General features: G+C 38.7%; 2 pseudogenes across 2 annotated transcripts in view; both read right to left on the bottom strand.

The window, feature by feature from the left end:
* Positions 1 to 1,091: 1,091 nt before the first annotated feature.
* On the bottom strand, positions 1,092 to 3,180 carry LOC137838354 (receptor-like protein EIX2; annotated as a pseudogene). Its single transcript, XR_016520314.1, has one exon. The product of XR_016520314.1 is annotated as a receptor-like protein EIX2 (transcript).
* Positions 2,618 to 12,043, bottom strand: part of LOC150028000 (uncharacterized) — a 34,709-nt pseudogene continuing 25,283 nt past the window's right edge. The window contains exon 4 of the transcript XR_016520313.1: positions 2,618 to 3,859. The product of XR_016520313.1 is annotated as an uncharacterized LOC150028000 (transcript). The remainder of the gene's footprint in view (positions 3,860 to 12,043) is intronic.

The following is a 12,043-nucleotide window of genomic DNA, read 5'->3' as shown; positions in this document are numbered from 1 at the left end:
TTGTTTTTGTGACGGCAGTAGAAATCCTTATTACAAAACTTATGATACTTAGACACTCCTCTTAAATGACGTGTCCGTGTCGAATACATATATCGAATATCGATACTTGTACGACATTCATAGAACACGTATTGATAAAGTGTTTAATTAAAAAATATTTATTGAATTTTTGACAATTTAAAAAGAAAAAATACATTATTTTTTAAAATTTAAATTTATTGTATAAATTTTTATTATGATTATAAAAATAAGAAACAAATCATTTTGAACTAGTTATGAAAAACATCTCTCTGCTAAAAAAAAACTGCTTGCACTGAGACAAAGGATAAATAACTTCAAGTGTTATCATTGATACAATTTGAAATTTGATCACCATAATATTATTGAAGAATGACAATTAAGGAAACTTTTTATGTTAAAATTCTAGTTTCGAATGTAAATCAACATCAACAGTATTTATATACTGTCACGGTAGATGGTATGGTTTGTGATTTTGGAAGAGCTTGTACATGCAATTCCAATATATGAAAGAGTGATTAAGATGATTCTCAATGGGTGCAGAAGTAGCGTATAATCAACATTATTGGGATATCTCACATTCTTGTTCTTGGTTTAAAATTAAAATTACAAATAGATTACACACTATCAAATCATCATTAAGCTTCTTCAAACAGTGATTTTGCAACTCATTACTTTAAAACACTACTTCTCATATTTTACATCACACACTTCAATTCTTCAAATCTTACACTCCCACCAATCCTTAATGCTTTCATCTCTGAACGGAGTCTTGGAAGCAAAACGCTATACACTGCAAATTTTGTGCTAAAATTCATGTGACAGACGTTAGTAATGATGGAAACAATATTGAGAACAAATTTTAATGATAAAATAAATGAGAACTAAATTCTTTAAACCCATTAGATTACAAAACAATGTATAACATCCAAGCGTTTTTAAAATGGTCTAAGCATAATGCATTTGGAAACACGAAAACTTCTCACAACAGAGCACACTGTCAATAGTTTCTTTATACTAACAAAAACAATAATTTCTTGGAAATGGAACTACCATTAGTGAAGTCACGAAGGAGAATAGGATATAATCAATATTTAATCAGATTGATGAAAGCCAAGCCAATATGTACATTTGCTTTTAGAAAGACATTCTCCATTTCCATATAAAAACTAATAACTTATTTCCTTAACTGAAACACAGAAATAAGTACTACAAAATTAAAAGAAAGGAGTTATTATAGAATCACGTACCTGCTAGTCTTTGAGCCACCTTTGGAACTTTGCTATGTTCACTTCAGACATTACAAGTAGATGGTCTACGAGTCTATTCAAGAACCTCAAGTAAGCAATTCTCCATGGTTGCCAAAGTAGAAATGTTCCTAATAAGCCCCAAAAGCCTGTGAAGAATCCTAGCCCCAAACTCATGTATAATGCTCTATAGAAAACTGAATCATCATCTTCATCATGCTCTTCTGCTCCTTTACTCTTTATCACTGTCTCATCTCCAGGACAACCTTTTTCTAGCAGTTTCCCACAAAGATCAATATTTCCTTCAAAAACAAGTGGCATCAAATGTATCCAAGTGTCTTCCCAATGGGATTCTTCCGGAAAGGGAGTTCTGTGACAAGTCTAATTTTTGGAGAAAATCCAATTGAGAAAGAGAAGAAGGAATTCTCCCATAGAAATGATTTCTTGACAGGTCAAGGGATTCAAGTGAACTTAAATTTCCAATCTCAAAAGGAATTTTTCCACTCAAATTGTTTCTTGATAAATTCAAAGAAACTAACCCGAGCAGATATGTAATCTCTTTTGGCATTTCACCTATTAAATTGTTACATGAGAGATCAATGCTCTGAAGAATCAATTCGGGCTGAGTGAAGCTGCGTTCCACACCTTTCCACATCAATGTTATATGAAGCTTATAATAACTAACACGCACAAAATTATAAATTTCAGAGTAAGTACTGTTGTACCAATGAACACGACTTTCGGTTTCAGTTCTGTTAATTCTCTTTTCAGACAATGCAGTAAGATTGTTTAAGCAAGTTGGAATTCCTTCTGATAACTTATTCCTTGAAAGATCCAACAATTGAATATGCTTCAAATAACATAGATGAAGGGGAAGATTTCCAGAGATGTGATTCCCTCGCATGATCAATATTATCAATTGCTGCATGCTTTCTCCAACCCATGATGGTATTGGACCTGACAACATATTCTCACTCACATCCAACATAATTAAAGTATTGCAGTTCTTCAAAGAGGAAGGCAATTCAGCTATTAAACTATTGTTTGCCAAAACTAAGCTTCCAATTTAAGAAGGGTGCCCATGGAGATAGGAATTTCTCCTGACAATTGATTGCTGCTTAAATCAAGAAACAATAATCGATTTACATATTTCCAACAATCTGGAAGTTGCCCCTTTATTTGATTATATGATAAATCTAAAGTGGCCAAGTTTGCAGCTGTGACGTTTCCACATAAGAAATCTGAAAATTTATTTCCAGAGAGTAACAGCTCGGAAGCCTGTAGCAAAAATAATGGAACTTTTCCCTAACATTTATTTGAATTCAAAATTATTGATGGTCTGAAACGAAGCTTCAATTGCATATTAGGAATTGAACAATGAGACTATTGTGAGACATATTCAAAGTATGCAGAATTTGCAGCTTCTTCCAAAACCATTCTGGAACAAAATCATTCAGCCCATTATCAGATATATCTAATTGGACAACAGAATTTTGAGTCTGGAGCCAACTAGGAAAGTTCGGACCTACGTTGCAAGATGCAATAAATATGTGCATTAATTGGAAAGGAGGAACCCAACTAGAGGTAAATTTTAGAGACAATGAGTTGTGTGACAAGAATAATGAAATTAATTTGGAAAAACTGGAAAGATGAGATTCAGTGACATCACCCTCTAAAGAATTCCACTCCAACGATAAAATCCCCAGCTCGGATAGCAGGCTGATGTTCTTGGGTATCTTGCCGGTAATTTGATTATAAGATAAGTTCAACCTGTGAAATATGTGTCTGTTGCACCATGAAGAATTTTTAATGAAGCTCGGAAATTCGCCATTTAACTCGTTATTTGAGAGGTCTAATATCTCTAATCTGCACATGCTCCCAAACAAAGAGGGAACCTTGCCATGGAGTTTGTTATTGGAGAGAGAAAGATACTGAAGAGAGTTTATCACTTTCCCAAATTCATCTGGAATGGGACCTTCTAACAAGTTACCACTAAGGTCAATGCCATGCAGATCGGTGGAGAAGTTAGAAAGCCAGTGAAATATAGAGCATGACTTTAACAAGTTATCAGAGAGAACAAGGTAGAAATTAGAAGACAAAGGATTCATTTTCATTGTAGAACTAGATGAAACGAGGAAACTTCTATCTATAATTCTGCAGTTTACAAGATAAAGCTCTTGCAGTTTGGAGCTGATATTAAAATTCCCTAGAAACATTAATGATGTTAGATTATTATAAAAGAGGTCGAGGATCTTAAGAGACGGAAAACTTGGATATAGATTAGGTGACAAAACTATATTATTGTCAGAAATGTAAAGCTCTTAAAGATGAAGGCTAAAGTTAAACCAGAGTTGAAGTGTTGATGATGTCAAAATATTAGAAGAGAGATCTAGGATGTTAAGAGAAATGGAGTTGTTGGAAGAGTGAGAATGGAACAAAGATTGAATATCATTATCCGAAAGATGACAATCAACTAGCCTTAGCTCAGTTAAGTTTTGAATGATTTTAGTGATAGTTTGTAGCCACTGGTGAGAGGAACTAAGAGTATGCAATGACCTCAGCTTAAGAATTGTTAAGGAATGGAGAGTAGACAACTACTGCACGACACGGCGGATAGGAGGACGCAGGGCGACCACGACACGACGGATGGAAGGAGGAGCAGAGGAGGAAACCTGTTTCCTCACCAAACTCCTGTTCTACTTTTTTCTTTTCAAATTTCCCAAGTACCCATGGTGAATATGATATGCTGAAGATTTTTCAAAGATGGACTAGGGTGAAAGAGGTGTTCATCTCGAGACGGCGGAATAGGTGGGGAAGAAGGTTTGGCTTCGTTAGGTTTTTCAAGGTGCCAAATGAGTACAAACTGGAAAAGGAGTTGGATCAGATATGTATTGGTAACATGAAGCTCTACGTTAACTTGCCAAAATACACGAGATCTGGGCCTTCTCAACAAGGTGGGGTGGCACTTGAGGGAGACAATGGTAAGAATCACCATAAATATGTACCGAAACAATTGAAGGGCAAGGAGGAATGGAGAGAGTTAAAAGGAAAAAATCTTCGTAGGGACTGCTATGAGAGGCGTTCTTACGCTGATGCTGTTAGGAAACCTTCTCAGGATTCCTGGACAGGTCCAAGTTTTGAAACCTCCTCAACTGTTTTACCTTGGATGTCAAACAGTGCAGCAGGTCGGATGGCTCCAATTATGAACTTTGTGTCCTTATGTGAGGAGTTTATTAAAGGAGGTATGTCTAGGATTAAGGTGAGATACTTGGGTGATAATCTCGTTCTCTTGACCCCTAAAGAAGGAGAACGGATGGAAGAGATTATTAAGCTGAATAACGAATGGTTCACAAGTCTGTTCGAGGTTATTGAGCCTTGGTTGGAATCACTGGTAGTGGATCATAGGTTAGTATGGGCAAGGTGATACGGTATTCCATTCTCTTTGTGGAATAGGGATTGTTTGTCTAAGGTCGTAGGCGATGTGGCAGAGCTGGTATCCATCGACGATGTTACTGAGCAATGGGAGAACCTTGAGTTTGCACGCATCAAAATACGGGTGTTGAATTCGTGCAAAATTCGAAGTTTCAAAAGGGATCCGTATTAATGGTCATATTTACAACATCAGTATTAATGAGGAGGAACCCATCCAAAGAGGAGGGTCATGTATTTGTCCTGAACAGCTGTATGCCTCTTCGGATAGCATCTCTTCAATGGACTCCTTCATCGGGGAAACCATCTTCTCGGATAAAGGAGGCAAAGGAGGGAAGAGACCTTTCACTAGAGACAAAGGCAAAACAAATAAGGGAACATTCTCAAGTTGTAAAGGGGAAGTAGAATAAAGAATATCTCTCTTACGTAAGTCGTGAACAGGGGACCTCTACGGCTGGGGCAGCTTTTTCTAAGCAAGAGAAGGTCAACACAATATGTTCTTTTTTACATAAATCTTTGTCTGACCTGGCTCTTTGTGTCCAAAAATTCAATCCCTCTACAACCCAACCCGTTTTAGATGTGGGTCAGTTTTCGAAAGCCCAATTCCATAATAGTGGGCTGCTGGGCCTTACGAAACAGGGGGCTCTGGGTGGAATGGATGAGGTGTGTGCAAGGTCTGAACAAGGTAAATCGGAGGCACCAACGTCACCGGTTGGTGATGGCTCGGAATCGGTAGTGGAGGCTTTCGTTAACTTTGATGGAAAAATTACTGCGAAGCATCAAAGAGGTTTGGCCCAACCACATGGTTCTTCCCGAAGCGGAGAGGATGAAAGAGGACCTTCGATCCTACCTTTGCTTTACCATTTTGGGGGTTCCGGCGAACCAAGTAGTGTGGGCAGCTCTTCACCGGAGAAGAGAGGACTGGCCTCGGTTAAAGCTACACCAAGTGGGGTAGAAGGATCCAAAACGCCAGAGAATGTGCGTAGGCTACGTGATCTCTGGGAGCAGGGCACGAAACCGCCGTGCCTAAGGTGGAGGAACAAGGGTGGATTCATACCTCTTCACTATGGGATTAACTCTTCATCCAGGTTAAGCCACTATTCCTTTGCTGAATCTGTTAGTGATATAGAACATTGTAACAACAGGTTAAGACTTGAGGAGTATGTCGTTGAATCTGCTCGTATCTGGGATGTGGGAAAAGAGCTAGGCATGAGGTGTTCGAGGGAGTAGGTGAATGTGGTAGTGGAATTGAAGTGTATGGAGGTAAGGGATAAGGACGTTAAACAGTGTGTTGAGGAGGGTACCAGCCATGGTGTTTTATGATCATTCTTAATCTTAATATCAGGGGTCTGAGGGGGGGGGGGGGGGGGGAATCAAAGCAAACTACCTGAAACACGTTATTGCCAAAGAGGATGTAGATTTTGTGTGCTTGCAGGAGACAAAAACTGTTTCTGTTTCCGAGAGTAGATGTTTCTCGCTGTGGGGGATTAGTAATATTGGTTGGGTGCATTATGAAGGTGAAGACGGTGAAGGGAGCCTTTTATCTATGTGGCATAAAGACAAATTTTGCTACGAATCGCATGTTGTAGGACTAGGCTATATAGTTGTTGTAGGACAGCATATTAAGTCCAGACGCTTATGCTTAGTGGTTAATGTGTATGCAACTTGCAATTATAGTGCTAAAGTAACTTTATGGGAAGCACTAACGTCCCTTAGAAGGTCTTATCAAAACGTGGTAGGGTGTTTTTGCTGTGATTTTAATGCTGTAAAAAGGGAAGATGAAAGGAAAGGCATTGGAGGTGGGTCTAGCCAAGGGAAGAAAATGAGGGGTTTCAATAATTTTATTGATACAAACTGCCTAGTAGACATTCCGAGTGTGGGCAAGAAATTTACTTGGTTTAAAGCAAATGGTACAACTAAAAGTAGGCTCGACAAATTTTTGGTGTCCGAAGAATGGATTCAGTTTTGGCCCTTCTACAAACAATATGTACAACAAAGAATTGTGTCTGACCATTGTGCGATTGTGGCAAAGTCCTGGGCCAAAGATTGGGGGCCTAAACCCTTTCGTACCATAGATGCGTGGTTTATGGAGCCAGGTTTCAATCTGTTTGTGAAGGAGAAATGGGGTTCTTACTTTGGTCAGGGTAATGGGATTTCTCGTCTTAATGATAAGCTAAAATCTTTGAAGGCAGATTTCAAAGACTGGAACAAGAATGTGTTCGAGTGTATGCAGACAAACCAGAAGCGAATCCTCAAGGAAATTGAGGACCTTGATATTAAGGATGACAGTGATGTTCTTGAGGAGAGTGGTCGGCTAAGAAGAATGGAATTACTTAGTAATTTGCGGGAGGTGGATAATATGCTGGATTCCCTTTCAAGGCAAAAAGCAAGAGCAAATTGGTGTAAGTTTGGGGATATGAACTTTAAATACTACCACATGGCTATTAGATGGAGAAGACTTAAAAACGAAGTCAAAGGTGTGGAGGTTGGGGGGCAATGGTGTGAGGAACCGGAAGTAGTACGCAGGGAAGCCAAGTCTTTGTTTGAGACAAGGTTCACGGCTACACAAGATCTTGGAGTAAATTTGGGCTCCGTGGAGTTTAAATCTCTTCCCTCTGAAATCAGTACAAGGATGGTAACAAGTTTCACAGAGGAAGAGGTGAAAGAAGCCGTGTGGTAATGTGAAGGGTCAAAGAGCCCAGGGCCAGAAGGATTCAATTTTACGTTTATCAGGAATTGCTGGGACATCCTTAAAAATGACATTATGGAGGCTGTGTAGGTTTTCCATGAGATTGGGTGATACCAAAGGGGTGTAATGCCTCTTTTAGCTTTGGTACCTAAAGTTAATGACCCCCTCTCTCTCGACCAATTCAGGTCCATCTCCCTTGTAGGAGTCTTCTATAAGATTGTTACTAAGGTACTAGCAGGTCGAATGAAGGAGGTTCTCTCGTTGGTCATTGACGAAGACCAATATGCTTTTTTGAGGAATAGAGGAATGTTGGATAGTGTGCTTATAGCAAATGAGGTGGTGGAGGAGGTTAGGAGGAATCGGAGGAGTGCACTTTGTTTTAAGGTGGACTACGAGAAAGCTTACGATTCGGTAAGGTGGGATTTTTTACTTGATATGTTACAAAGGTTAGGCTTTCACAACATATGGATAAGATGGGTTAAAGGCTGCCTGGAATCGTCCACCATTTATGTGTTGGTTAATGGAAGCCCAACAGAGGAATTCAAACCATCAAGGGGGCTGAGACAGGGTGACCCTATGGCCCTTTTTCTTTTCCTGGTGGTTGTTGAGGGTTTGGCCGGATTAGTGAGACAGGCGACTAAGCAAAACATGCTTACAGGTGAGAAGGTGGGAAGGAAGGAAATAGTTTGCAGTATGCTACAGTTCGCAGACGACACTTTATTCATGCTGGAGGACTCTTTCTCAAATGTGTTTACTGTAAAGACGATCCTTAGATGCTTTGAACTTGTGTCCGGATTGAAGATTAATTTTCACAAGTCAAAATTGGCAGGGATAAATGTGGATAGATTCACTTTAGAAACCTATGCCAAGACTTTAAATTGCAATACTATGCGGATACCTTTCAAGTACTTGGTGTTGGAAGTAGGAGGTAAACTAAGGAAGGTTTTGTTCTGGGAGCCTGTCGTCAACAAGATCAGTGCTAGACTAAGTACTTGGAAAGGGAGATGTTTATCTATGGTGGGTAGAATTTGCTTAATCAAATCAGTCTTTGCTTCCATTCCTCTCTTTTACTTATCTTTCTTTAAAGCCCCGGTATCGGTCTGCAACAGAATCACGAGTATACAAAGGAGTTTTTTGTGGGGTTGGGGCAAAGATAACAGATCGATACCTTGGGTAAGCTGGGGAACTATTTGTAAACCTCTTGAGGAAGGCGGGTTAGGAATTAAAGACATCAGGAAGTTCAATTATGCCCTTATGGCGAAATGGAAGTGGAGGTTAATGAGTGATGCGAAGGGGAAATGGAAAGATATTTTGGAGTCTAAATATACGGTGTTATCTGGCGTTAACCAGGTTCGGTCTTGTTGCCAATCCTGGTGGTGGAGAGACTTAGAGAACATATGTAGGGAGGGAGACGATGTAGGTTGGTTCCAACAAGCAGTAGTATGGAATGTCAGAGCTGGGGACTGAGTACACTTCTGGGAGGACCCGTGGATGAGTAATAATAACTTTAAGGATTTATATCCTAGATTATTTTCCTTATCCCTGAATCAAGGGATGACGGTGGCTGAGGCTGGCTTTTGGGAAGAAGACATATGGCATTGGCACCTCGAATGGAGGAGGGAGAGATTCAACTGGGAGTCGGTATTGGAAGCAGAATTATTAACAACCTTATCTAGGGTAGTTCTGAACAAGGATTCCAAGGACTTCATCACTTGGAGAGGGGACCTTAAGGGGTTCTTTTATGTGAGATCAGCATATGACGTCTTAACCAACCAAGGGTCCGACCCAGATAAAGTTGTTTTTAGTATGCTGTGGAAGGTCAAAGCCTTTCCAAAAGTGATATGATTCCACTAGCAAAGTAGAGATGATTCTTTGACATTTTATGGAATCAACTTGAGTTGGAGAATGAATAGGCACTTTTAATAGAATTGGATCAATGTTCTATGTTTCAAGAACTCACTAAACCTTGCACCAAACACCAAACTCACATGGAAGACCCATTTCTTGCCAATTGAACCGATTAAAAGGTGTACAAATGTAAATGAACCAAATAGAATGCTTCAAAACTGAATTGAACCGAACAAAACAATAAGAAATGAAGAAGAATCAAATGGAAACAGCCAAGGAGAAGATTAACCGAAGCATATTAAGAAACAAGCTCAAATACCGAATGAAAATGCTAGAAAAGGAACCTAAGACATGTTTTAGCTTCATATGAACATGGAGATGAAATGAAAAGATGAAGGAGAGAAGAACATATAAGGATGGAGAGCTTGGTTAATGGTCACGCCACTTGAAGTGTGAAGGCTCCAAGATAAGTGAGCAAATGCCGCCACTTGAGAGAACCAAGGCACTCAAGATAAGACAAGGTAGAGGAGAAGACAAAGTTCTCACAATTCTCTCTCAATTTGAGTAGAGTTTCTCTATATCCAATTTCCAATCTGAATTTTACAAGAGCCCACACCTCTATTTATAGTGTGAGGGTGCTGGAAAATAGGTGGGAAAATTCAAATAAAACTCATTTGAAATTCCCACAAAAAACAAGTCACATGGGAGGTGTGACCTTTTTCTACTATGACACCTCCTAAAAACTACACCTACACCTACTCTCCTAAGTCACATGGACAATGTGACTTTATTTTACATATTCACACTCCTTTATTTAATATCCACACCTCCTACAAGAGTAAATCAAATGATGCTCTTTTATTTAATGTTTGGCCTTGCCCCTCATGGGATGGACTTGGGCTTGGGCTTTGGGGTTGGGCCTCATCTTTATTTTATGTCTTCTTTTAATTTTGAGAAGACTAGAAAGAAGAACTTCAAATGTGAAGGTGAATGACCTCTTCCTTCCACTACAAAAAAATGTGTAAAAAGTGGCGGTTTTAATATGGCGGTTATTGATAACCGCCACAAATTTCAGTATAATACGTCATTTCATTAACCGTCATAATTATCTTTCAAATTATGTCATTTTTAACTGTCATAATTTTCCTTCAGTTGAAAACTTGCTTTATTCCTTTATTCCTATATTCACATTTTTAACTTTATTTAAAAATCCTTCCGTTTTTCACTTGAAATTTTTTTTTTTTTTTTGAAAACTTAAGAAAATAATTCTTATTTGAATTTCATTTTGAAAACCAGAGTGAACCCTAACTCTAACGCTTTCACTCTCGTCCTTCTCTCTGCCTCACTCACACGAACCCTAGCGCTCGCTGCCTCACACGAACCTTAGCGCTTGCTGCTTCTACACGAACCAAGCGCTCTCTACCTCACACAAACCATATCGATGTCTGCCTCACACGAATTCTAGTGCTCGCTGCTTCCACACGAACCTAGCGCTCTCTGCCTCACACGAACCCTAGCGCTCTCTGCCTCCATACGAACCCTAACGCTCTCTACCTCACAAAACCCTAGTGCTCTCTGCCTCACAAAACCCTACTCTCTCTGCCTCTACACAAAATCGATTTGTAGGTAATTAAATGCTCGTGCGTTCTCTTATCAATTTCGACCATCGGCTTTGTTTGATGTTTAGGATTTTTCATGTGATTCTATTTGTGTATTTCATTATGTGTTTCATCTTTTTACTAGGTAGCTAAAGAGCAATTGAAGCAAGTTATCACAGAGGCGGCAGGGGAGAAAGAGTTTCCTGACTCGAGTTCTGATTTTCGAGCAATTGAAGCAAGTTATCACAGAGGCAGGTGAGAGAATTCTAAAACTCATTTTGAGTTCTAAAAAAATGCAATATCTCTTTCAAATGCAAAATTAGAGCAGCCTAAAATTCCAAGGTATAATTCTCTGCTGGTATTCTCTGCTGATATTCTCTGCTGGTAACTGGTGTTGTATGATGCACCTTCGATAGTGTGGATTGGGTAAAAGAATCATCATGGAGAAGGTGTTAGGAAAGTTAACTAATAAAGAAACTACTGTTAGCTTTTTCTATTTTGATTTTTCCCATCATATCCATCTCTTTTGAGTTTTCACATGTTGTAGAACAATTTATTTATATTAATTGGAAGGTGTTTAGAAAGTCAGAAATAAAATAAAATCTAAGGTTATTAAGCATACTACAGAAGCAGTTGAATGTTCCATGAATAAGGCCCAATAGTTGAGAGAGAAACCTACCAAGACAAGGATTTGGTTTGCTGCAGAAACTACTTTTCTATATTAAGCATTGGATCTATGGAAATTGTTAAAGAAGTCAAGTCAAGGGATTTTATTAAGTCCTTAATCATGACTTAAAGATTATATAAAAGTGAGTTTATATTTTAATTTTTTTAGTTTTCTATTTAATTCTCATTTCTCAAAAATTTAAAATCATTGTTTTGGAATTATGTCTCTTTAACCTACCACTAGAGGAAAACAATGTGCTAAGATTATTTTTAAGAATTCAGTTTTCACTATGAGGCCCATAACTGGTCCCTCTTGATGCTTTGGTGATGGTGACTATGCTCTCCTGATTGAGTGACTATTCTAATTTGCTATATTTTGTGTATTTGATTGAGTAGGGTGGTGGTGAAACGTTACTAAGAATTCTCAATTAATTCAATGATAAAATTCACACAGGTTGTAAACATTGTAATACACTAGTACTTACTGCTCATAACAAATATACTGAATGTACATACAAGGTTTCCTTGAAAAGGTGAGGGGTGAAAGA

The sequence above is a fragment of the Phaseolus vulgaris genome, chromosome 4, assembly GCF_051622355.1.
Source record: "Phaseolus vulgaris cultivar YP4 chromosome 4, ASM5162235v1, whole genome shotgun sequence".
Classification (NCBI taxonomy): domain Eukaryota; kingdom Viridiplantae; phylum Streptophyta; class Magnoliopsida; order Fabales; family Fabaceae; genus Phaseolus; species Phaseolus vulgaris.
This window is presented reverse-complemented; position numbering and strand designations above follow the sequence as displayed.